We start from the raw sequence: 22,233 nt of genomic DNA, 5'->3' as shown, positions 1-22,233 counted from the left end.
TAAGGTGCTGAAATACGCCAAAACTTCCGAATCACGCGCATCAGATGAAGCACCAAACAAGTCTGTGTAATGATCCACAAATACGGTCATCACCTCATTAGTACTGGGCACTAGTTTGGCATTGGGCAACATCGTCGAAATAAACTTTGCAGTCGCATGACGGCGCTCATCAAGCAAAGGCTGTCGTATCGGGTGCTCACATTCCAGATCACGCTTGGCACGAGATCGAACACGGGTTCTCCTGTAGCGTTCTGCATAAAATCTTTGTAACTCACTTTTGATACTAGCAAATTCATGCGTATATAAACCAAGTGGTTCGCATTCTATTCCATACAGGTTGTACAAATTTTTGCCTAGTGCCTGCTCCTGATGTTTCCTGTAAAAGGACCTCACGGAACCAATTCGTGTAGCTGTAGCACGGACGTCCTGCTAAAACATTTCCCAAGCGGCGAACAACGGCATCTTGCCCGAGAGACAGGATTCCAGTTGCGAGCGGACACAAATGACAAACTCTTCATCGTTAATTACTGAAGAGTTCAGCTTCCAAAGTGCCCATTTCGGCCTAAATTTTGAACAAACACTGCCTCCGAGGCGAGCAACCACCATGCAGTGATCAGAGAACGAAATTGGTACAGTCTCACAGACCAATCCGCGGGAGACAAGTGCGAAAGATGCATAAATTCAATCTAGGCGATCGTGAGAATGGCCCTGAATGCGCGTGAATAAGCGGGAACTAGGACATGAACTTCCGGTATCAATGAGCCCTGCATCTTCCGTAACAAATTACAAAATTTCACCGCTCCTATCCCTGGGTGTATCGGAACCGGCACGATCAGCTGGGTCGCACACACAATTAAAGTCACCCATTAGCACAACGTGCCGGTCACAGTCCAGTACGCTGGCTATGCTTTCAAAAAGACTGATGCGCTCCGGTACAGGATTAAATGCAGAGACATTAATTAGTCGCCATGGCTTTCCATATACCCTAGTAGCACAAAATATCGCCAGAACGTTATGGCAATGTCGCCAATGTTTTATAATGTTGTGCAACATACTCCAACGTTACAGCAACATGTCCATAAGTTGGTCAGGATGACACTCTCTGCTAACATTGCAGCCAAATGCTCAGAAATTCGTTAGGACAAAATACCACCTGCCATCTTTGGAACAACATCGAGAAGCAACGTTGTGGCAATACAGCCTGATGAACCTTATTATAATGCTTGAATCATAACAATAAAGCAACATTACAAATATATTTCAACCACAGAGTTCCAGAAGTTTTCTGACTGTTGCTACAGTAAACATTTTTTTCAACTAGCAGTACTTTGCAACTAAACCTCTTCTGTTGCGCCTGCTATAAATTGCATGCACAGCTCGAATAATATGTCGCAAAGCTTTGTTTATTACCTATTCGCCACTGTCACTCTTGGGACACCCTTCAGGATTGGCTATATAAGCTTGACTCTATGTTATTCGCTCGGAGGTGAGTGTATGAGTTACATGTTGTACTGTATTGTGGAGCTCAAGTGTCGGTCGCTCTTGTTGATCCTCGAAAAGCGTTATGATATGTTGTGAAGCTTACCAATTGGCAGGCCTGCATGCTTGTACAGGGTTGCTAAAATTTTCAAGAATGTTACATTGATGTTTTGAAACATTGTGGCAACGTTGCAGCAATGTTGTACATATGTGGACACAACATCGTGGGAAATGTAGCAGCAATGTTTTTCACGTATGTTGTCTTGATATTGCCAAAGGAGGACACTAGACACGTTAATGCAGCCTAAATAGGTAACATTGCTGCAATGTTCCAGCAGCAATCTGTGCTACTAGGGTAGTAGAAAATCGCAGCATATCAACCGGCCCTCATTATCGACAATATAGGCCAAGCCCGAACAGGGAAGCGTCTTGCGCAGAAACGAACAGCAACCCGCCGACAAGCCCACAGCATGCGTCACGAGGACATTATATTGTGATAAAAAGGGCTGCAGGGCCACCTCGGTATCCTCCTCACTTGCAATTGAAAGTGAGGACTGCGCTACCGAGGCGGACAAAGTGCTGTCGCAAACGGTTCAGGCCTAGGATGGGAGCCTACTTCGTAACGCCCAATATAGTACGCGCAGTCCCCAAGCGTTACCAACGGTCGGTGGTGTGCGAAGGAAAAAAACGCACTCCGCCTTGCCCCGGGTGAGGATCGAACTCACGACCTTCAGATTATGAGACTGACGCGCTGCCTACTGCGCTACCGAGGCTTTTTTTTTTCTTTATTACCGACTTGGCCGGAAAAACGAAACACAAAAATACAATGACATGACAATACAAGCACTGGTCAGTTTCTAGCTAGTGCACGATGATAAAATGGGTTAAATGATTTTAGTTGGTCGAGGACAGGCAACCACTCAAGTTGTGGAGCTCGCTGTCCGAAAACTTCCTGTGTGTACATGATGCTTTCAATGAAATACTGATGTGCAGGATGCACAACAGCATGTTCATGCCTGACATCCATTCGCGTGCGCCATAGGCTATGCATGCAGAGCAACATTAGCAGGTCGCAAGACACTTCACCTGGTTCTGCACATGGTAGGAAGCGTATTCCAAAAGGCGTCAAGGGTAACTCTTTTTTCAGGGTGCGCTTCAAGACATCCCAAAGAAAGACAGCCTCATGACAATCGAGAAGGATATGCTCTGTAGTTTCCACTTTTTTGCAAATTAGACATTCCACTGACCAAGGTACAAAAACGCCTTTGCTCTGCAACCATGGCTTCACTGGGAGGGTTCCAGTATGGAATTGAAAAAAGAAAGAACGCACTGAAGGCTTCACCGGCATTCTTTTGACCCTTTTTAGCACATAGCGTTCGCGACCCAAAAGATATGCACTGCGATAAACAGGCACTGGCAGAAACACATCGAGCAGGTCCTTGTACATCTTTTTCCTTGTTACAATGGCTAGATACTCATCGGAAAATTACTGCTCTACCGAGGCGGTTGAAGTGTTGGCGCAAAGGGTTCAGGTCTAGGGTGGGAACCTACTTAGTAACGCCCCAATACACGCGCTCTCCCCAAGCGTTACCAACGGTCGGTGATGTGCGAAGGAAATAAAAAATGCACTCCGCCTTGCCCCGGGTGAGGATCGAACTCACGACCTTCAGATTATGAGACTGACGCGCTGCCTACTGCGCTACCGAGGCGGATGAAGTGCAGCCGGAAAGGGTTCAGGCCTAGGGTGGGAACCTACTTAGTAACGCCCAATACACGCGCTCTCCCCAAGCGTTACCAACGGTCGGTGATGTGCGAAGGAAATAAAAAATGCACTCCGCCTTGCCCCGGGTGAGGATCGAACTCACGACCTTCAGATTATGAGACTGACGCGCTGCCTACTGCGCTACCGAGGCGGATGAAGTGCAGCCGGAAAGGGTTCAGGCCTAGGGTGGGAACCTACTTAGTAACGCCCAATACACGCGCTCTCCCCAAGCGTTACCAACGGTCGGTGATGTGCGAAGGAAATAAAAAATGCACTCCGCCTTGCCCCGGGTGAGGATCGAACTCACGACCTTCAGATTATGAGACTGACGCGCTGCCTACTGCGCTACCGAGGCGGATGAAGTGCAGCCGGAAAGGGTTCAGGCCTAGGGTGGGAACCTACTTAGTAACGCCCAATACACGCGCTCTCCCCAAGCGTTACCAACGGTCGGTGATGTGCGAAGGAAATAAAAAATGCACTCCGCCTTGCCCCGGGTGAGGATCGAACTCACGACCTTCAGATTATGAGACTGACGCGCTGCCTACTGCGCTACCGAGGCTTTTTTTTTTCTTTATTGCCGATTTTGACGTACAAATCAAGAGGTTACAAGAAATAAAACATGGCGGCCACACTTCGGCCGACACGACTTTAAAATTTTTTGAGCGACATTAATCCATCTAGTACAGTTATCCATTGTGGTGGATCAGGCAGTGCGTTGTACACATTTCTTAAGCGCACAACGCTCTCAATGAAATGTTCGCGAACCGGGCGAACAACCAAGTCCGCGTGTTCAAACTGCATTCGTGTTTTCCACACCGCGTGGAGGCCCAGGACCATAATGAGGTCATAAGGTATTTCCTCTGAGGTATTCACAGGCAAGAAACGTATGCCGTACGGATCCAGGGGTAACTGTTTTTTTAAAGTGCTTTGGAGTACATCCCAATGAAAGATCGGGTCCCAGCAGTCTAGGAGTATATGTTTTATTGTTTTGGGTTTCTTGCATAAAAAGCAGTCAGTGTTCCAGGGAATGAAGAGTCCTTTATCCTGAAGCCAGGTCTTAACTGGGAGGGTGTTTGTACGTAACTTGAAAAAGAACGATTTGGCGGAGGGTAGTATAGGCATTTTCTTCACTCTTTTTAGGACGTCCTGTCCTGGGCCACCGCGATGTGGAGAACGGTACAAAGGTACAGGGAGCATGACATCTACAAGGTCACTGTAGAGTTTTTTCTTTGTAACGGTTGACAGGTACTGCTGGTAAAAACGTACATTCAACAGCCTATACGATAAGACAACTTCATGCAGGTATCCAGTCACCCTTCCGCGCATATTTTGAACAGACGAGACTACGAATCCAGGGAGAAGTCTACACAGTCTTACTTGTATAACGGTGCGCAGAAAGATATCATTCTGATCCCGTAAAAAAACAAAGCGTGCCACAATTTGTCGCAGAAACAAGTGAGCCAGGCCAAGACCTCCTTTCTTTACAGGCAAAAACAAATTCGTTCGACTGGACCGCTCCCAAGTCGAGGCCCAAATAAAAATAGCAAAAACCCGGTGCATTTTTTGAATGCCCATCCTCGCCGCACACAACGCGTTCATGACGTACCAGATTTTTGATATCAAAAAAAGGTTGCAGACAGTGGCTCTAGAAAACATCGACAGTTGCTTGCCTTGCCACCCGTTCGCCTTTTCTTTAGCCATCAAGGTTTGATCCCTCCAGTATGGTTCAGGGTCGCGATAATTTCCGAGAGGCACACCAAGGTACTGCGTTGGCACCATTGACCAGGTGAGCCGACAAAAGGCTTCTGGTGTGTCCACCCAATCGCCATGCCAGAAGCCATCACTTTTATCCCAGTTTATCTGGGCTCCAGTCGCCTCACAAAACTTTTCGACGACATTAGTTGCCTCTCTAATACTATCTTTGCTGGCGCAGAACACCGCGATGTCATCCGCGTACGCCAGAATTTTGACTTCCGCAGCCTGTAGTCTGTAACCTGTTATGCGCGCATTATGTTCCATCGCCAGACAGAGTGGCTCAAGATAAGCGGCAAACAGCAGTGGTGAAAGGGGGCATCCCTGTCTCACCGACGAGAGCACGCACAAGTTATCAGTGAGCTCACCGTTAACAATAATACGCGTTGTACATTTTTTGTACGCCATCGTGACGCCTTCTGTAATCACACTGCCCACATTCGTGTGTTCAAGTATGCAGAGCAATGCCTTGTGCGAGACACGGTCGAAGGCTTTTGCCAGGTCAAGCTGCATCATCGCGACGTGATCGCCCAGCGCATCGCAGCACTCGAGCACGCTTCGAGCCACGTGCACATTCGTCGCGATAGTACGGCCTTTAATGCCACAAGTCTGGTGTGGTCCAACCAACTTCTTAATAACGCCTTGCAGTCGCTTTGCTAGAACTTTGGTGAATATTTTGTAGTCGACGTTAGCAAGAGTTATTGGGCGATATGAGCCTGGCAACAAACGTTTCTGAGCATCATCACTCTTCGGGATTAGCACGATATGCGAGGTTGTGAAGGACAAGGGTAGTCTTTTCCGGTCATACGCTTCGCTAACAACGTGATAAAGAACTTGGGCAACCTCAGACCGGAAGGTTTTATAGAAAATGGCCCCTAATCCATCCGGCCCAGGTGCTTTCCCGACTGCCAGCTCATTTATTGCGCATTCTATCTCACTTGGTGTGATTGGTTGTTCTAGCTGTGTCCTTACTTCTTCGTCAAGCTTTGGCATCAACGGAAGGAATTCTTTTTGGAAACAATCTTTAAGGTCCCGTGGATGGCTTAGAATCTCTTTAAAGTGCTCGGCAATCGCTCGCTTAATTTCATTTCTGTTAGACGTGATGTTTTCACCTATAGCTAGTTGGCGGATTTCTTTTTGACATGCGTATCTCTTTTCATCTGAGAGAGCCCGCTTGGTTGGCATTTCTCCCGCCCAAAGCTTCTCGGACCTTGATCTCACTACTGCCGCCTTGTACTTCTCCGAATCTATCCGTTCAAGTTCAGTTTTAACTTCCTTTATTCCTCTAACACACAGACCAGGTTCGACATTCTCCATACTAACAAAGAACTGCAGTTGCTGGCGAAGCTTTGTCTCTGCTTCTTTCTGATTGCGTCGAATGACACTACTTCTTTCAATAGCCATTGTTTTTACTTTCTGCTTAAAATCTTCCCAACGAATGGCGTAACTTTCTGGCTCGCTTGCAGTCAAATTTTTCAGTTCTTTCGTTACAGCGTCGACAAAAGCTTCATCATCCAACAGCTGCGCATTCATTTTCCACAAGTCCCAGCTAAAGATTCGTTTCCTCTGCGTTTTTCCAAAGGCGGCCGTTACCAAGCAATGATCGCTGTATGCGATGGGTTTCACTTCGTACTCGCTACACAAGGGTATCAATTCGGCAGAGACATATAATCTGTCTAACCTTGCATGGCTGTCTTGCTGGAAGTGTGTAAACTGCCGACGAGTACCGCTGGCGAAAACGCTACCAATGTCTTCAAGGTCATATTCGTGCACAAGTGTATTAAGAAATTCTGCACTCTTGTCACGAACACGCGAATGTTTTGCGCGGTCATCAACATTGCAAACACAGTTAAAATCACCTAGCAGTATTATCACTTTCTGACAATTTAGGTACGCCTCAAGGCTTTCAAAGAATGCCCGCCGTTCCATGTCAATATTCGGCGCGTATACACAGATGACGCGACACTCCAATTCGCCAAAGACGATATCAGCGATTAAGAGGCGTCCACTGTCACATGAAAAAACTGACTGCACGCAGATTCCAAAGTTGTTGCATATGAATATGGCGCAACCACCTGATCCACCAATCGCGTGAGAAATACACACATCGAAATGAGCACGAAAATTGGACACCATTCGGTCGGTGAGCTCCTGGCTCTCAATTTTTGTCTCTTGGACTCCCACTATATATAAGTCATTATCTAAGAGAAGGCGACTAAGCTGACAATATCGTCGTCTTGCTCCGAGGCCCCGTACGTTTAACGTCGCTACCCGTAGCGCTCTTTCGATATTAACCGCCATGGCTACACGGTAGAATGGTGCCCATTACAATAGCCCAAGGGTCTGTGCTCATGATACTGTGGCGATAAGCGCGTCGAAGGCCAGGAAAAAAAAATAAAACTCTAACCAACAAAAAAGGACACTCCAAGTAAACTTGGCACCTTTTTCCAAGCCCGAACACGAAAAACGAACCGCTCAGGATGAGGGCCATGGCGTTTACGGAAACCCCTCCCAACCCACCTTAGCTAGACAAACTAAAATTACGGGGGCGGTTTACCCGCCTGCCGCGAATCGACCGGAATGGTCGGTCGCGGCTTCAAGGTAGACCTCCGCATACCTGGGGCTTTGGTGGGTGGCTCGTCTCCGCTCCCGCCGTCCTCCTTCGTCCCAACGCTAAGGGTCTTGTCGAGTGGTCGTTTCCCCGCCAGCAGGCTGGCTGAAGCGCTAAGGATGTCCATAACCTCGGGTTCTGAGGTGCTGGGAGACGCTTCATAATCAACTGAGGTTTTCAGCTCGGCGCTCGGAGCTGTCGAAGAATCCTGCGAAGGCGGTTGTTGCTGCTCTGCAGTAACCGCTTCGGTTCCGGGTTGCTCCTGCTGCGGCAGTGGAATCACCGTATTTTCGGCTACCTCCCTTCTTGCACTTGCCACCGATGCTGCATCCTCCATGTCCGCCTCGTCCATGAGCAGGTTTGAGGCGTCGTCGGTGGTTGTCAGTCCTGTTACGCTGGCATACGTCCGCTCGCACTGGCTGCTCTCATGACCAAAGCGTCGGCACGCACTGCACTTAGGGATGCGGCAGTCGCCACGAATGTGGCCCGTGCCACGGCACCGAAGGCAGAGCGGAGCCCTGCCTGGCACGACCACGAGTGCCAACTCTCCGGCGACGCTCACCTGGGGCGGCAGGTCGTCCAGCTTAACGCCCGGCTTCAACTTCAAGGTGACCAGTCTGGTAATTGAGCCCTTGTCTGCTAGGCCATGCACCCGCCACCGCTCTCGGCCGACGTCTGTTGACCTTCCCGTACGGCTCGAAGGCAAACCGTAAGTCGTCGTCGGGCACGCTGTGCAGCAACCAATGCACTTTCATGCGAACGTCCTGGTTGGCAGGATCAATTACGATACAGCGGCACTTTTTCACCAGCAGCTCACACATGCCGACAATCCTTTTCACCGCATCTTCGTCCTTGAAAGTCACCGCCCACACATGGCTCATGCGGTAGGCTCCGAGGGCAATCACTTCCGGCAGGAGCAATAACTCGGCGAGCGCATCTCCAAAATCTTCTGCCCGATACGGGCGGGCCCTAACATCACAGTGTAGAAAAACGGTGTTCAAAACAAAACGCCCTGTTGGCAAACTAGGCAAAACAACTTGGTAATCATTCTCTGAAGCAATATTCCTGTTACCGCGGCCCTGCTGGGCCGCTGAAGCCGCTCCTACGGAGCCCATGACACACACGTCCGTCACGCTCGGTGGCCGGAAATCTACTGCGCTACCGAGGCGGATGAAGTGCTGTCGCAAATGGTTCAGGCCAAGGGTGGGAGCCTACTTAGTAACGCACGGGCTGTCCCCAAGCGTTGCCAACGGTCGGTGTTTTGCGAAGGAAATAAAAAAATGCACTCCGCCTTGCCCCGGTTGAGGATCGAACTCACGACCTTCAGATTATGAGACTGACGCGCTGCCTACTGCGCTACCGAGGCGGATGAAGTGCTGTCGCAAACGGTTCAGGCCTAGGGTGGGAACCTACTTAGTAACGCCCAATACACGCGCTGTCCTCAAGCGTTGCCAACGGTCGGTGTTTTGCGAAGGAAATAAAAAAATGCACTCCGCCTTGCCCCGGGTGAGGATCGAACTCACGACCTTCAGATTATGAGACTGACGCGCTGCCTACTGCGCTACCGAGGCGGATGAAGTGCTGTCGCAAACGGTTCAGGCCTAGGGTGGGAACCTACTTAGTAACGCCCAATACACGCGCTGTCCTCAAGCGTTGCCAACGGTCGGTGTTTTGCGGAGGAAATAAAAAAATGCACTCCGCCTTGCCCCGGGTGAGGATCGAACTCACGACCTTCAGATTATGAGACTGACGCGCTGCCTACTGCGCTACCGAGGTTTTTTTTTTTTTTTCTTTATTTCCTGGCTTTGGAAAACAACACTTCACAAAAAAAAAGGAACAGACAAATCACAAAAGCAATAGTACAGGACAATGAACACACTGAAAGACATACTCAGCCAGCGTCAGGCTGGCTTCGTCACATTAAAACTCCCGCAAAGACAACAAAGGCTCTACCCTTGAGAGCCAGTCGGGAGGTTCCGCAACCGCTTTTTGTATAGCGACAAACCAGTCCATACACTCTCGGAAATAAATTCGGGCAGGGCGCGCTTCCCTGTCACAGTGATAGCCTGCCATTCTGGAGCGCCATATAGAGTGGAGACCCAGGAGCATAATTAAATCAAATGGAACCCCGTCGTCATTATCAATGCTTAAATATCGAATGCCATGCGAATCTAGGGGGAAATCTTTCTTCATAGTCCGTTGCAAAACATCCCAAAAATAAACCCCTTCCCAACAATGTAAAAAAACATGGTCTATTGTTTCCGGCTGCTTACAGATTAAACAATGCGAACCCCAAGGTAAAAATAAATCCTTTCCCTCGAAAAATTTCTTTACTGACAACGTTCCGGTGTGTAATTTAAAGAAAAAGGTCTTAGCGCCTGGTGGCACCTGCATTTTCTTTACTCTCTTTAAGACGTCCGAGCCTGGGCCTCCACTGTATAAGGCTCTATACAAAGGTTGTGGCAAAACAGTGTCACATAAATCTTGGTACAGCTTTTTCCGTTTTACACAACACAGATATTTATTAGAAAAACGCACTGAAAGAAATCTAACACTTGCGACGACCTCTCTGTAATAGCCGAATATACCACACGTAACTTCTTCGGTGGAGACAACAAACTCCGGCAGTAGGCGCCGCAGCCTAACTTGGCAGACAGTGCGCAAGAAAGGGTCGGAAACGTCGCGAAAAAACAAAAACCGATTGACCACTTGCCGCAAAAAGAGGTGTCCAAGTCCCAAGCCACCGTCTTTCACCCGACGGAAAAAGTTTGTTCTGCTGCAGCGTTCCCATTCTGCAGCCCAAACAAAGACGGCGAAAATCCTGTGGAGCTTCTGTATGTTTACACGCGAACAATGCAAAACTTGCATAACAAACCAAAGTTTACTAATAAAAAAAAGGTTACATACAGTAGCCCTGGCGAAAATCGATAAGTTGGCACCTTTCCACTTCTCCGCTTTCTCCCTTAGCGCTTTCGTCTGCTCTTGCCAATATTGCTCGCTTTGGCGGTAACCATCAAGCTCGACACCTAAGTACTTGGTTGGGGTTTTCGCCCACGTCACATTTGCAAAGTGGTCAGGCTGCGATGGCCACCGTCCATGCCAGAACCCAAGGCACTTGGCCCAGTTCACCCCGCTTCCGGTAACCTGAGAGAACTCACGGACACATTTGACCGCCTCGGTTATACTCTCATGGTCAACCGTACAAAGTGCAACATCGTCCGCGTACGCCAGCAGCTTCACCTCGGCTGCTTGTAACTTAAACCCTTTTACGTTATCATTGTTCAATATTTTAATACACAATGTCTCAATAAATATACAAAACAAAAGAGGGCTGAGAGGGCAGCCCTGTCGCACCGAACGCTGCACGCTAATGGGGGCCCCCAGACTCTTATTTACGATCAATCTCGTCGTGCAGTTTCGGTACGCCAGGGCCACGCCCTTGCGGATAACTGACCCAACATTCGCATGGTCCAAAATAGAAAACAAAATTTCGTGATCGACGCAGTCAAAAGCTTTCTCGAGGTCGACCTGGAGAATGGCCACCCGACCATTCGAGTCATCACAACACTCAAGCACACTTCGCATCTTATGAATATTGGACATTATTGACCTCCCTTTTATCCCACACGTCTGGTGTGGCCCAACTATATCCTTAATCACCGTCTGCAATCTCCGAGCCAAAACCTTCATAAAAATTTTATATTCAACGTTTGTAAGTGCTATGGGTCTGTAAGCTGTAACCAGTCGTAATTTATCTATTTGATCCGTTTTAGGAATAAGCACCGTGTGGGATGACCCATATGACGGAGGGAGTGCATTTACTGTGTAGGCAGCGTTAAAGATAACGTTCAGGATAGGGGCAATTTCGTGCTTGAAATCTTTGTAAAAACGCGCGCTGAGCCCATCTGGTCCCGGCGATTTACCGGGGTTTAAACTGGCGATTGCATGCTCCACTTCTGTTTCAGTGATAGCCACTTCTAATCTCTCTTTTACGTCATCACCAAGACGCGGCATCGCCGCCAGAAACTGATCTTTAAATGTGATAGTGTCTACCGTGTGGGATGCGAAGAGCGCTTGGTAATGCTCGTTGAAAGCTGCTTTTATGTGGTCGTTGTCCGCCGACAAGACACCGCCCCATTCTATTTTGTCGATGTGGTTCCTTTCAGCGTTTGCTTTTTCCAACCCCAGCGCTCGTTTTGATGGCGCCTCCCCTGCAGCTATGTCTTCTGCCCTTGCCCTCACTAACGCTCCCCGATACCGTTCTTCTTCCATCAATTCTAGTTTTTGCTTTGTTTTCCTTACATCTTCAGTCCATTTCCCCGGCGCTAGAGATTCCTGTTGAAGCAGCCCATGGAGCAGCTTCTTTAACTCTGTCTCTTTCTGTTTTTCTTGAAACCGTATACAGGAAGCCCTCTCTATTGCTTTAATTTTTATAGTTTCTTTACACAGCTCCCACTGTTGCCATATGTGCATATTTTTACCGGGGCCTATTTTTGCAATTTCATCTTTTACTATGCTGGTATACAGTTCGTCCTGCAAGAGTTTATTATTTAATTTCCACATTTCCCACGAAAAAGAATTCCCTCTCTTTACCATCCCAAAACAACATTTAACTAAACAATGGTCTGAAAAAGATACTGGCACAACATCGTAACTATGACATTCAGGTAAGACATCGACGGATGCATAAATGCGGTCCAGCCGTGCATGGCTTGAACCCTGGAAGTGTGTGAGCTTTACTGCACGCGTTCCCTCAAGACACTCTGCTACATCTTCCATGTTCCAGTTCTCAACCATTCGCGATAACACTTGTGTGCTTGCATCTCTAAACGGTCGAGGGCTTGTCTTATCTCGCGCACTAAGAACACAGTTAAAATCGCCTAGGACGATCAGCTGTCTGTCACAACGAAGGCGTTCCTCGATGCTGTAAAAAAACTGCGCCCTTTCTTCTGCTTCATTTGGCGCGTACACACAAATAATCCGCCACTCGACGTTATTCAATCGAAAGTCAAGAAAGACACACCGGCCCGACACACAAGAGAAATGAGCTTGCACTTCTAGCCCCGGCAACTTCTTTAGAAAGAGAACACAACCAGCCGATGTGCCTACAGCGTGGCTAACGACAGCAAAAAACGAGGACGTGAAACGTTGCACCATTCTCCCGGTCTCTTCTTCGCCGTCGACTTTCGTCTCCTGCACGGCCAGTACATCTATGCCGTGCTCCGTTAAAAGCCGAAAAAGCTGGCCTTGCTTTCTTTTTCCTGCCAGACCTCTAACATTTAGGGAGGCGACTTTCAGCGGAGATGCAGGAGCCATTTTTACATAAGAAGAAGAGACCGAAAGCATGGTGCTTACCTCTCGCGTCCAGCACATGGCTAGACGCCACCGCCGCCATCGCCGCCGGCGTCATCCTGAGCGTGCACCTGGCCCAGCTCGGGAGGCGCCTTGTCGCCGGCGCGCTTCTCGCTCGCAAGGTTAGGGCGCGGCCGAAAACTGGCCCGCCTTGCTTGAGGCGTCTTTGCTGGTGGTTCCTCTACGCTGGGCGCCGCCTCCTTGTCGCCGTTGGGGCTGGTGTCTCCATGGGGACGCTTCCCAGGCGTAGCCACAGTGGTCGCACGGCCACCGGTGTTCTGCCGATGACCCTCGGTAGGCTCCTTCGCTACAAAGTCCATGGGCACTGGTAGGCTTTTTGCATCCCCCGAAGTCGCCTCCTTTGACTGAGGCGAGTCTCCCGTTGGTGGCTGGAGTCCTGGTGCACTGGCAAGGGGGGCGTCGCCGCTTGAAGTCGCCGACGTGTCCAGCGACACAGGGAGGTTGCCCAACTCGTCGGTACCCCTCGCTGCGTCCTCAGCCTCCGCGACATCCATCAGCTCCGCGCTGTCTCCTTTACCTCCGAGCCCGGTCGCAGACGCGTAGGTACGGACGCAGTCCTCGTCCGCGTGTCCGTAGCGCCTGCACTTGGAGCACCTGGGAACCTTGCAGTCGCGACGAACGTGACCCGCGCCGTGGCAACGCAGGCACTGCATCGGCCGCCCGGGCACCACCACGAGAGCTAACTCGCCGGCGACTCGAACCTGGTGGGGCAGGTCGTCCACCTTCATACCTGGCTTCAACTTGAGCAGCACTGTTCTCGTGGTGGATCCCTTCTCTTTCATTCCTTGAACGCGCCAACGCTCCCGCGTCACCTCGGTCACGTTTCCGAACGCCGCGAAAGCAGTCCGGATGTCGTCATCGGCGACGCCGTGCAGCATCCAATGCAGGCGCAGCTTTACCTGCTGATCCTCCGGGTCGAAAACAATGCACCGGCGTCCCTTTACCTCAAGCTCCTTCAAGGCGGCTAATTTCTTCGCGGCTTCTGGGCTGCTGAAGGTTACCGCCCACACGTGGTTTACCTGGTACGCCCCCAACGCCACGACGTCGGGGAGCGCACCAGTGTTGGCGAGGGCGTCCCTGAAGTCTTCGACCCTGTAAGGTCTCACACGCACATCTCCGTGCAAAAAAACTGTGTTTAGAACAACACGTCCGGTGGGCAGGGTCGGCAAAAAGATCTCATACTCCTTGTCTTCGGCGCTGAACCTGTTTCCGCGGCCATCGATGGCCGCCGTCGCCGCTCCGTGGGAGCTCATGATCCTGCGTCCGTACACGCCAGTGGCCGGAAGTAGAATGACTGCGCTACCGAGGCGGATGAAGTGCTGTCGCAAACGGTTCAGGCCTAGGGTGGGAACCTACTTAGTAACGCCCAATACACGCGCTGTCCCCAAGCGTTGCCAACGGTCGGTGTTTTGCGAAGGAAATAAAAAAATGCACTCCGCCTTGCCCCGGGTGAGGATCGAACTCACGACCTTCAGATTATGAGACTGACGCGCTGCCTACTGCGCTACCGAGGCGGATGAAGTGCTGTCGCAAACGGTTCAGGCCTAGGGTGGGAACCTACTTAGTAACGCCCAATACACGCGCTGTCCCCAAGCGTTGCCAACGGTCGGTGTTTTGCGAAGGAAATAAAAAAATGCACTCCGCCTTGCCCCGGGTGAGGATCGAACTCACGACCTTCAGATTATGAGACTGACGCGCTGCCTACTGCGCTACCGAGTTTTTTTTTCTTTATTGCCGTCTGTGACATGAAAACAAAAATGTACAAATGATAAAAACATCAGCCTAATTCGGCTGACGTATCAGGGCTTAAAATCTTCTCAATGCGACCAGTTCATCAAATACAGTAATCCATTCAGGTGGGTCAGCTTGTGCTCGGTACATTTCTCTCAAGCTCGCAACACTTTCAATAAAGTTTTCGCGCACCGAGCGAACGTTAACATCCGCGTGTCGCACTTGCATCCGTGTCCTCCAGAGACTGTGGAGGCCCAGAAGCATGATTAAATCATATGGTACTCCTGCTTCATTCTGAATTGGCAGGAATCTGATGCCGTAGGGGTCCAGGGGAAAATCTTTTTTGACTGTTCGTTGTAGCACATCCCAATAGAAAATGGGGTCCCAACAGTCCAGAAATACATGTTCTACTGTCTCAGGTTTCTTGCATAAGAGACAGTTTGTGGTCCATGGGACAAAAATCCCCTTTTCGTGCAGCCACGTTTTAACAGGAAGTGTATTCGAGTGCAATTTAAAGAAAAAAGATTTCGTAGATGGGTTCACAGGCATATTTTTAACTCTCTTTAATACATCTGCCCTGGGCCTCCACGATAAGGTAACCGGTAGATTGGGGTCGGTAACATGGTGTCCACCAGATCCTTATACAGCTTTTGCTTTGACACTTTAGAAAAGTACTCAAGGGAAAATCGCACATGGAGCAGCCTAAAAGAGAGTACAACTTCTCGCATGTACCCATTGACAGTGCCACACATATTCGCACAAGATGAGACGACAAATTCAGGAAGAAGTCTCTGCAACCGCACTTGGATAACAGTCATAAGAAAATTATCCCTTTGATTTCGGAGAAAGAAAAAACGCGAAACAACTTGACGCAGAAATAAATGCGCAAGGCCGAGGCCTCCTTTTTTCACTGAAAGAAACAAATTGGTACGGCTGGTTCTCTCCCAGTTTGACGACCAAATAAAAACAGCAAACACTCGATGCATCTTTTGAATACTGGCCCGAGATGCGCACAGCACATTCATCAAATACCATATTTTGGATACAAGGAAAAGATTGCAGACGGAGGCTCGCGCAAACATTGATAACTGCCTCCCTTTCCAGGCATCTGCTTTCTCCCTCGCCCTTGACGTATCTTCATTCCAGTGTTCACTTGCATCGCGATAATGCACTAAGGGGACGCCGAGATATTGTGTCGGCAAAGACGACCATCGCATCCTGGAAAAGTGTTCAGGCATCGCTTCCCAGTCGCCATGCCAAAAGCCAGAGCTTTTGTCCCAGTTTATGAGACACCCCGTTTGTTTGCAGAATTTATCCACCGTGCTGATCACCTCAGTAATGCTGCCTCTGTCTGAACAGAATACCGCAATATCGTCCGCATAAGCAAGGATTTTGACGTGAGTCGACTGCAATCGAAAGCCCGTGATGCTCTCACTTTTGATGATAGCTAAGCACAGTGGCTCCAAGTAGGCCGCAAACAGCAGAGGCGATAGCGGGCATCCCTGCCTTACTGACGAATGAACTGCTATCCTGTCTGTGAGGTCACCATTAACAATGATGCGCGTGGTGCAGTTTGCATATGCCATCTTAACACCTTCTGCAATAAGACGGCCTACATTAGCGTGCTCCAAAATGCTGAAAATGACATCATGGGAAACGCGATCGAAGGCTTTTGCCAGATCTAGCTGCATCATAGCGATGCGGTCCCCGAGCACATCGCAACATTCCAGCACGGTCCGTGCGACGTGCACATTTGTGGCGATACTCGTACCTTTGATTCCGCAAGTCTGGTGCGGCCCAACCAATTTCGTAATTATGCTCTGCAATCTCTTTGCTAAAATCTTCATGTACAATTTATAGTCCACGTTGGTGAGGCTTATCGGGCGATAATTTCCCACCAACAACCTCTTTTCTGGGACATCTGATTTCGGAATCAGCACTATGTACGACGTGGTGAATGAGAGTGGCACTTGTTTTCTTTCGTAAGCTTCATCTAGAACTCGTAGCAGTAACTGAGCGACTGTGGGCTTAAATGCTTTGTAAAATTCGGCCCCTATTCCATCAGGTCCTGGAGCTTTTCCCGCTTGCAGGTCTTCGATTGCAATCTCTATTTCTTTTGCAGTTATGGGCTGCTCAAGACGCTCCTTTACTTCGTCCTGAAGTCTCGGCAGGAGAGGCAAAAAGTCAACCAGGAAGGCCTCATTCATGTCACGCGTATGTCCAAAAAGCTCAATGTACTGCTCTTCAAATAGCTGCTTGATTGTAAAAGCGTCATTCGTGACTTCATCTCCGTTCCTTATCTGCCTGATTTCGTTTTGGCAAGCATAACGCTTTTCGTCACACAAAGCTCGCTTCGTCGGCGTTTCACCAGCCCACAGTTTCTGTGTCCTTGCGCGTATAACGGCAGCTTTATACCTTTCAGTGTCTAAGCGTTCGAGCAGGCTTTTCACCTCCCTTAGGTCCTTAGAAAACTTCCCAGGCTCGGAGCTTTCCATGCCTATTAAAAATTGCAGTTGCTCGCGAGCTGCTTTTTCTTCCCGTTTTTCTTCGTATCGCTTCAAGCAACTTTTTTCAATGGCCCTTCTTTTTATCCACTCCTTGAAATCTTCCCACTGAACCGCAACAACGCTGGGTCGCTCCTCAAGCAGCTTCTGCATTTCATCCGCAATATCAGTTACGAATTCCTCGTCCTCTAAAAGCTTTACATTAAATTTCCAGAGATTCCAGTTAAATTTTGTTTTTCTTTGCTTTATGCCGAAACTTGCGATCACTAGGCAATGATCACTAAAAGCTACAGGTATAACTTTGCAACTCGTGCAAAGAGACACGAGATCAATGGATGCATAAATTCTATCTAACCTGGCATGACTATTACGCTGAAAATGAGTGAACTGAGGTTGATTCCCTTCGGTAAATATACTGCCAATATCCTCTAAGCTATTATCATAAGCCAGAGATTGAAGCAATTGAGCACTCTTGTCACGCACAGGCGTACCCTTCACTCGATCATTAGCGGCACACACACAATTAAAATCTCCCAACAGCAACAACACTCGGTCGCAAACAAGGTAGGGCTCCAAACGGGTAAAGAGATCAAAACGCTCAGATTCAACATTTGGAGCATACACACATATAATGCGCCAACATAAATTGGAAAAAGAAAAATCAACAACAATAAGCCGTCCACTAGGGCAAGAAAAAACCGACTCGACAGTGATGCCTAAATTATTTCGGACAAATAATACGCACCCACCCGAGGTGCCAACGGAATGGCAAACACAAACGTTAAAGGCTGCACGAAAGGTGGACACCATGCGATCAGTGGATTCCTCACTTTCGATCTTAGTCTCTTGGACTGCAACTATGTCAAGCGCGTTTTCAGCAAGCAGGCGGTTAAGCTGGCACTGACGCCGTCGTGCACCAAGGCCTCTCACATTCAAAGTTGCTACATGTAAAGCTGTGTCTAGTTTCATCGCCATGCCCTATGAAAAGGAGACTTGAGTCCCACAGTACCCCTCATAGTCAGCCGAGCAGTCTTCTTAAACTCACTGTGCATGTACGGTGTCGCCTTTCCAGATATCCGCGTGCAGGCGTCGGGAACCCATGGGTAATTCCTTTGCCAGCAGATCCAGATCCGTGCACACAGTCGATGGGTACCACTCCCCACCAAAAAAAAAGACAACAAGGAAAAAAAAGAAAAGCAAGAAAAAAAACAGCACAAATGCACATTGCAGAACTACGGAGGCGGTTTCCCCGCCTGCCTTGTCTCGGCCATGACGTTCGGCCGCGGCTTGAACATCGGACGCCGGATTCCCGGGGCCTTCGACGGCGGTTCGTCGCTGCCACCATCAAGATGCGTCTTTTCGCCGGCGCTTTCCTCGCGGGAGCGTTTTCCAGCCGTTAGGGTGCCAGCCTCCTCAGTGAAGTCCATGCCTTCGGTGTTGGCAGGTTCAGCGCTGTCCAGAGCTTCGGCCGCGGCTTCTGGCGCGCCCTTCGGCGCGCCATCGCCACCCTGTTGAAAGGCACTCTGAACTTGTACTACACTCGCCGGTACCTCACTTGACGACGCCTTCTGCTTCGTCAAAACCGTAAGCGACGGCCCTTCCCTCGCTGCTGGTTGCCCGTCTGCACGGGCTGCCTCTTCCGCATCAGCCTCGTCCATCAGCAACTCAGACTTGTCTACTCCTGTACCGGGGCCGGTAATGCTCGCGTAAGAGCGGGCACACTGTCCGTCTTCATGGCCGAACCGTCGGCAGGTTCCGCAACGCGGGACTCGGCATTCCTTACGGATGTGCCCCGTACTCCGACAGCGTAGGCACAACGGTGGTCTGCCCGGCACAGCAACGAGCGCCAGCTCACCGCTAACATTCAGCTGGTGCGGCAGGTCGTCCAGCTTCACGCCAGCTCTCAACTTCAACGTGACGAGTCTAGTAGTCGAGCCTTTTTCTGACATACCAGTCACGCGCCAGCGCTCGCGGGCAACTTCCGTCACTTTTCCGTACGGCGCAAAGGCAGCCCGAACATCCTCGTCTGGCACGCTGTGTAGCAGCCAGTGAAGTTTCAGTCGCACGTCTTGGTTGGCCGGGTCAATCACCAAGCAGCGGCCTTTTTTCACTACCAGCTCACCGACACTAATAATCTTGGTCACCGCTTCAGCATCCTTGAGAGTGACGGCCCAGACGTGGCTCATCCGATACGCCCCCATTGCGATAACATCTGGGAGCAGCGACTGCTCTGCTAAAGCGTCGCGGAAATCTTCCACCCGGTACGGGCGGGCCCTGATATCGGCGTGCAAAAAAACCGTATTCAAAACGAACCGACCTGTAGGCAGTGCTGGCAAAACAACCTGGTAAGTATTTTCCTGTTGACTAGCCCTGTCACCGCGGCCTGACACGGCCGCTGAAGCCGCTCCATCGGAGCCCTGCATCCTGCGTCCGTTCACTGGCGTGGCCGGAAGCAGAAATCACTGCGCTACCGAGGCGGATGAAGTGCTGTCGCAAACGGTTCAGGCCTAGGGTGGGAACCTACTTAGTAACGCCCAATACACGCGCTGTCCCCAAGCGTTGCCAACGGTCGGTGATGTGCGAAGTAAATAAAAAAGTGTACTCCCCCTTGCCCCGGGTGAGGATCAGACATCTGAAAAAAAACAATACGTCTATACGATAAAGGCATCTATAACGCAATAACTGAAGATCTTAACACCTTTTTTTCGTGAATATGAATCCGCATTTCACACTCGCTCAATTCATGAAAACTGGTTAATCTTCAAGAAAAAATTAAACAATCTCACTGATACGTTTGTCCAGCCGCCGCGGTGGCTCAGTGGCTATGGTGCTCGGCTGCTGGCCCGAAGGACGCGGGTTCGATCCCGGCCGCGGCGGTTGAATTTCTTTGGAGGAGAAATTCGAGGCCCGTGTACTGTGCGATGTCAGTGCTCGTTAAAGAACCCAAGGTGGTCGAACTTTCCGGAGCCCTCCACTACGGCGTCTCTCATAGCCTCAGTCGCTTTGGGACGATAAACCCCATAAACCAAACCAAACTTGATACGTTTGTCCCGATAATTGCTGTTCACACTAACCGCAAAAAACGCTGGTTTACCAGGCCCTTAAAACGCCTAGAAAGAAAAAAAGAAACGATTTTTTCGCTCAGCCAAACGCATCGACACGCCTGCCGCATGGGAAAAATATTACGAAATCGAAAAATTATGCTTACATTCCGTTCGTAATGCCAAACATTCATTTTGTCACCACGACTTACCAAACCTACTAATAAGCAACCCAAAGCACAGCTCCCATATTACGTTAACTAATGACTTGCATGAACCTGTTGCTGATAACGACTGCGCAGATATTTTTAACCATGCATTCGCATCTGTCTTCACCACCGAGTTTGACGCGCCTCCATACTTATCATCCTTTCACTTGGAATCCGTAATGGCGGCTATCACCTTCAGCGAAGAAGGCATCTCATCCATAATTCATAATATCAAACTTTCATCTGCAGCTGGTGCGGACCTAATCAATTCAAAAGTTTTCAATAATGTGAACACTATTTCTGCAGCCTATTTATGTCTACCTTTTTCGCAGTCACTCTATTCAAGATCATTCCAGGTGACTCGAAACAGGGAAAGGTCGTTACAGTCTACAACGCGGGTAACAGAGACTCACCTTTGAATTACCGCCCCATTTCCTTAACTAGCGTACCGTGTAAAATTAGGACACGTCATATACTCACAAATCATCAATTTCCTTGACGCAAACGAATTTTTCCATCCTTAACAACACGGATTTCGCAAGGGCCTCTCATGCGAAACTCAACTAGCACTCTTCCTTCATGACTTTTATGCTAATCTCGACCGTAACATGCATACCGACGCCATTTTTATAGATTCTGCGAAAGCCTTTGACAAGGCCCCTCACCTACGACTATTACTAAAACTTTCGCAGCTCAACCTACACCCTAATATCTTAAAATGGTTTGAAGAATTTCTAACTGATCGGTCGCAGTCAGTCTATGTTAACGGCCACCTTCGTCCCAGTACCATTCGATGTCCCACAAGGATCTGTCCTTGGTCCCCTTCTATTCTTAATATATATTAACGACTTGCCCATGCATGTTTCCTGCAATATTAGAATGTTCGCGGATGATTGCGTAATTTACCGCACCATTAACAATCGTGATGATCAACACACCCTTAAGGCAAATCTTTATCGAAGAGTTTATCAAACTGGTGCAATAATTGGTTGATGTCCCTTAATCCTACAAAATGCAAACTCTTGTCTTTTTCTCGTTATCGTAACCTTTATCGCTTTTATTACTCGGTTTCTAATACACACATTGAGCCAACAGAATCGCACATATGTCTTGGAATCACCGTCTTTCCTGACCTCTCATGGCGCGCTCATATTAGTAACATCATTTCAGCATTAAATAAAACACTAGGTTCCCTTAAGCGTCACCTCCGTCTTGCCCCACCTCAGGTAAAGCTGCTCGCATACAAACCACTGGTAAGACCGAAATTAGAACATGCATCTGCCTTCTGTAACCCACATCAAGCATATCTAATCACTGCGTTAGAATCTGTTCAAAATCGTGCCGTCCGGTCCATTCATTCCTCATACTCGTACGACACCAGTGTTTCAACTTTGAAAGTGAAATCCGGAATGCCACTCCTCTCAATTCGTCGCCGCATCGCTAACTTTGCTCTTTTTCACAAGTTTTTTTTTATTCTTCCCTGTATCAAGCACCGTACATCACAGCTGACGCACGCATATCTCACCGCACCAGTCACCCACTGCAAGTTGCACGCCTATCATCGCACACTGCCGCTTTTTCTGCTTCGCTCTTTTCTCGAACAGCTTCAGACTGGCACGGCCTTCCCTATGACATTGTCGCCATCGCTTCGCCATCTGTTTTTCAAGGGCGTGTAACAGATCATCTTCAATGTTAAATAATCATTGCTGTTTTTTCAGATTTTGAAGTGTATTCTCACTCCTTATGTAACATCCCCTGAAAAGGGGGACTT

General features: G+C 49.2%; 10 non-coding genes and 1 pseudogene across 10 annotated transcripts; all 11 read right to left on the bottom strand.

Moving 5' to 3' along the window:
• Positions 1 to 2,179: 2,179 nt before the first annotated feature.
• TRNAM-CAU (transfer RNA methionine (anticodon CAU)) lies at positions 2,180 to 2,252 on the bottom strand. Its single transcript has one exon. It is a non-coding gene; the product is annotated as a tRNA-Met (tRNA).
• Positions 2,253 to 3,115: 863 nt separating this feature from the next.
• On the bottom strand, positions 3,116 to 3,188 carry TRNAM-CAU (transfer RNA methionine (anticodon CAU)). Its single transcript has one exon. It is a non-coding gene; the product is annotated as a tRNA-Met (tRNA).
• A 131-nt stretch (positions 3,189 to 3,319) lies between these two features.
• TRNAM-CAU (transfer RNA methionine (anticodon CAU)) lies at positions 3,320 to 3,392 on the bottom strand. The gene has a single exon. It is a non-coding gene; the product is annotated as a tRNA-Met (tRNA).
• Positions 3,393 to 3,523: 131 nt separating this feature from the next.
• On the bottom strand, positions 3,524 to 3,596 carry TRNAM-CAU (transfer RNA methionine (anticodon CAU)). The gene has a single exon. It is a non-coding gene; the product is annotated as a tRNA-Met (tRNA).
• A 131-nt stretch (positions 3,597 to 3,727) lies between these two features.
• TRNAM-CAU (transfer RNA methionine (anticodon CAU)) lies at positions 3,728 to 3,800 on the bottom strand. Its single transcript has one exon. It is a non-coding gene; the product is annotated as a tRNA-Met (tRNA).
• Positions 3,801 to 8,897: 5,097 nt separating this feature from the next.
• TRNAM-CAU (transfer RNA methionine (anticodon CAU)) lies at positions 8,898 to 8,970 on the bottom strand. Its single transcript has one exon. It is a non-coding gene; the product is annotated as a tRNA-Met (tRNA).
• Positions 8,971 to 9,102: 132 nt separating this feature from the next.
• On the bottom strand, positions 9,103 to 9,175 carry TRNAM-CAU (transfer RNA methionine (anticodon CAU)). Its single transcript has one exon. It is a non-coding gene; the product is annotated as a tRNA-Met (tRNA).
• A 132-nt stretch (positions 9,176 to 9,307) lies between these two features.
• TRNAM-CAU (transfer RNA methionine (anticodon CAU)) lies at positions 9,308 to 9,380 on the bottom strand. Its single transcript has one exon. It is a non-coding gene; the product is annotated as a tRNA-Met (tRNA).
• Positions 9,381 to 14,418: 5,038 nt separating this feature from the next.
• On the bottom strand, positions 14,419 to 14,491 carry TRNAM-CAU (transfer RNA methionine (anticodon CAU)). The gene has a single exon. It is a non-coding gene; the product is annotated as a tRNA-Met (tRNA).
• A 132-nt stretch (positions 14,492 to 14,623) lies between these two features.
• TRNAM-CAU (transfer RNA methionine (anticodon CAU)) lies at positions 14,624 to 14,696 on the bottom strand. Its single transcript has one exon. It is a non-coding gene; the product is annotated as a tRNA-Met (tRNA).
• A 39-nt stretch (positions 14,697 to 14,735) lies between these two features.
• On the bottom strand, positions 14,736 to 15,842 carry LOC149333366 (uncharacterized; annotated as a pseudogene).
• Between the last annotated feature and the right edge of the window lie 6,391 nt (positions 15,843 to 22,233).

This window comes from Amblyomma mixtum, chromosome 8 (assembly GCF_055824585.1).
Source record: "Amblyomma mixtum isolate Tamu chromosome 8, ASM5582458v1, whole genome shotgun sequence".
NCBI lineage: Eukaryota > Metazoa > Arthropoda > Arachnida > Ixodida > Ixodidae > Amblyomma > Amblyomma mixtum.
The sequence above is the reverse complement of the archived record's forward strand: the minus strand, read 5'-3'. Positions and strand labels throughout refer to the sequence as shown.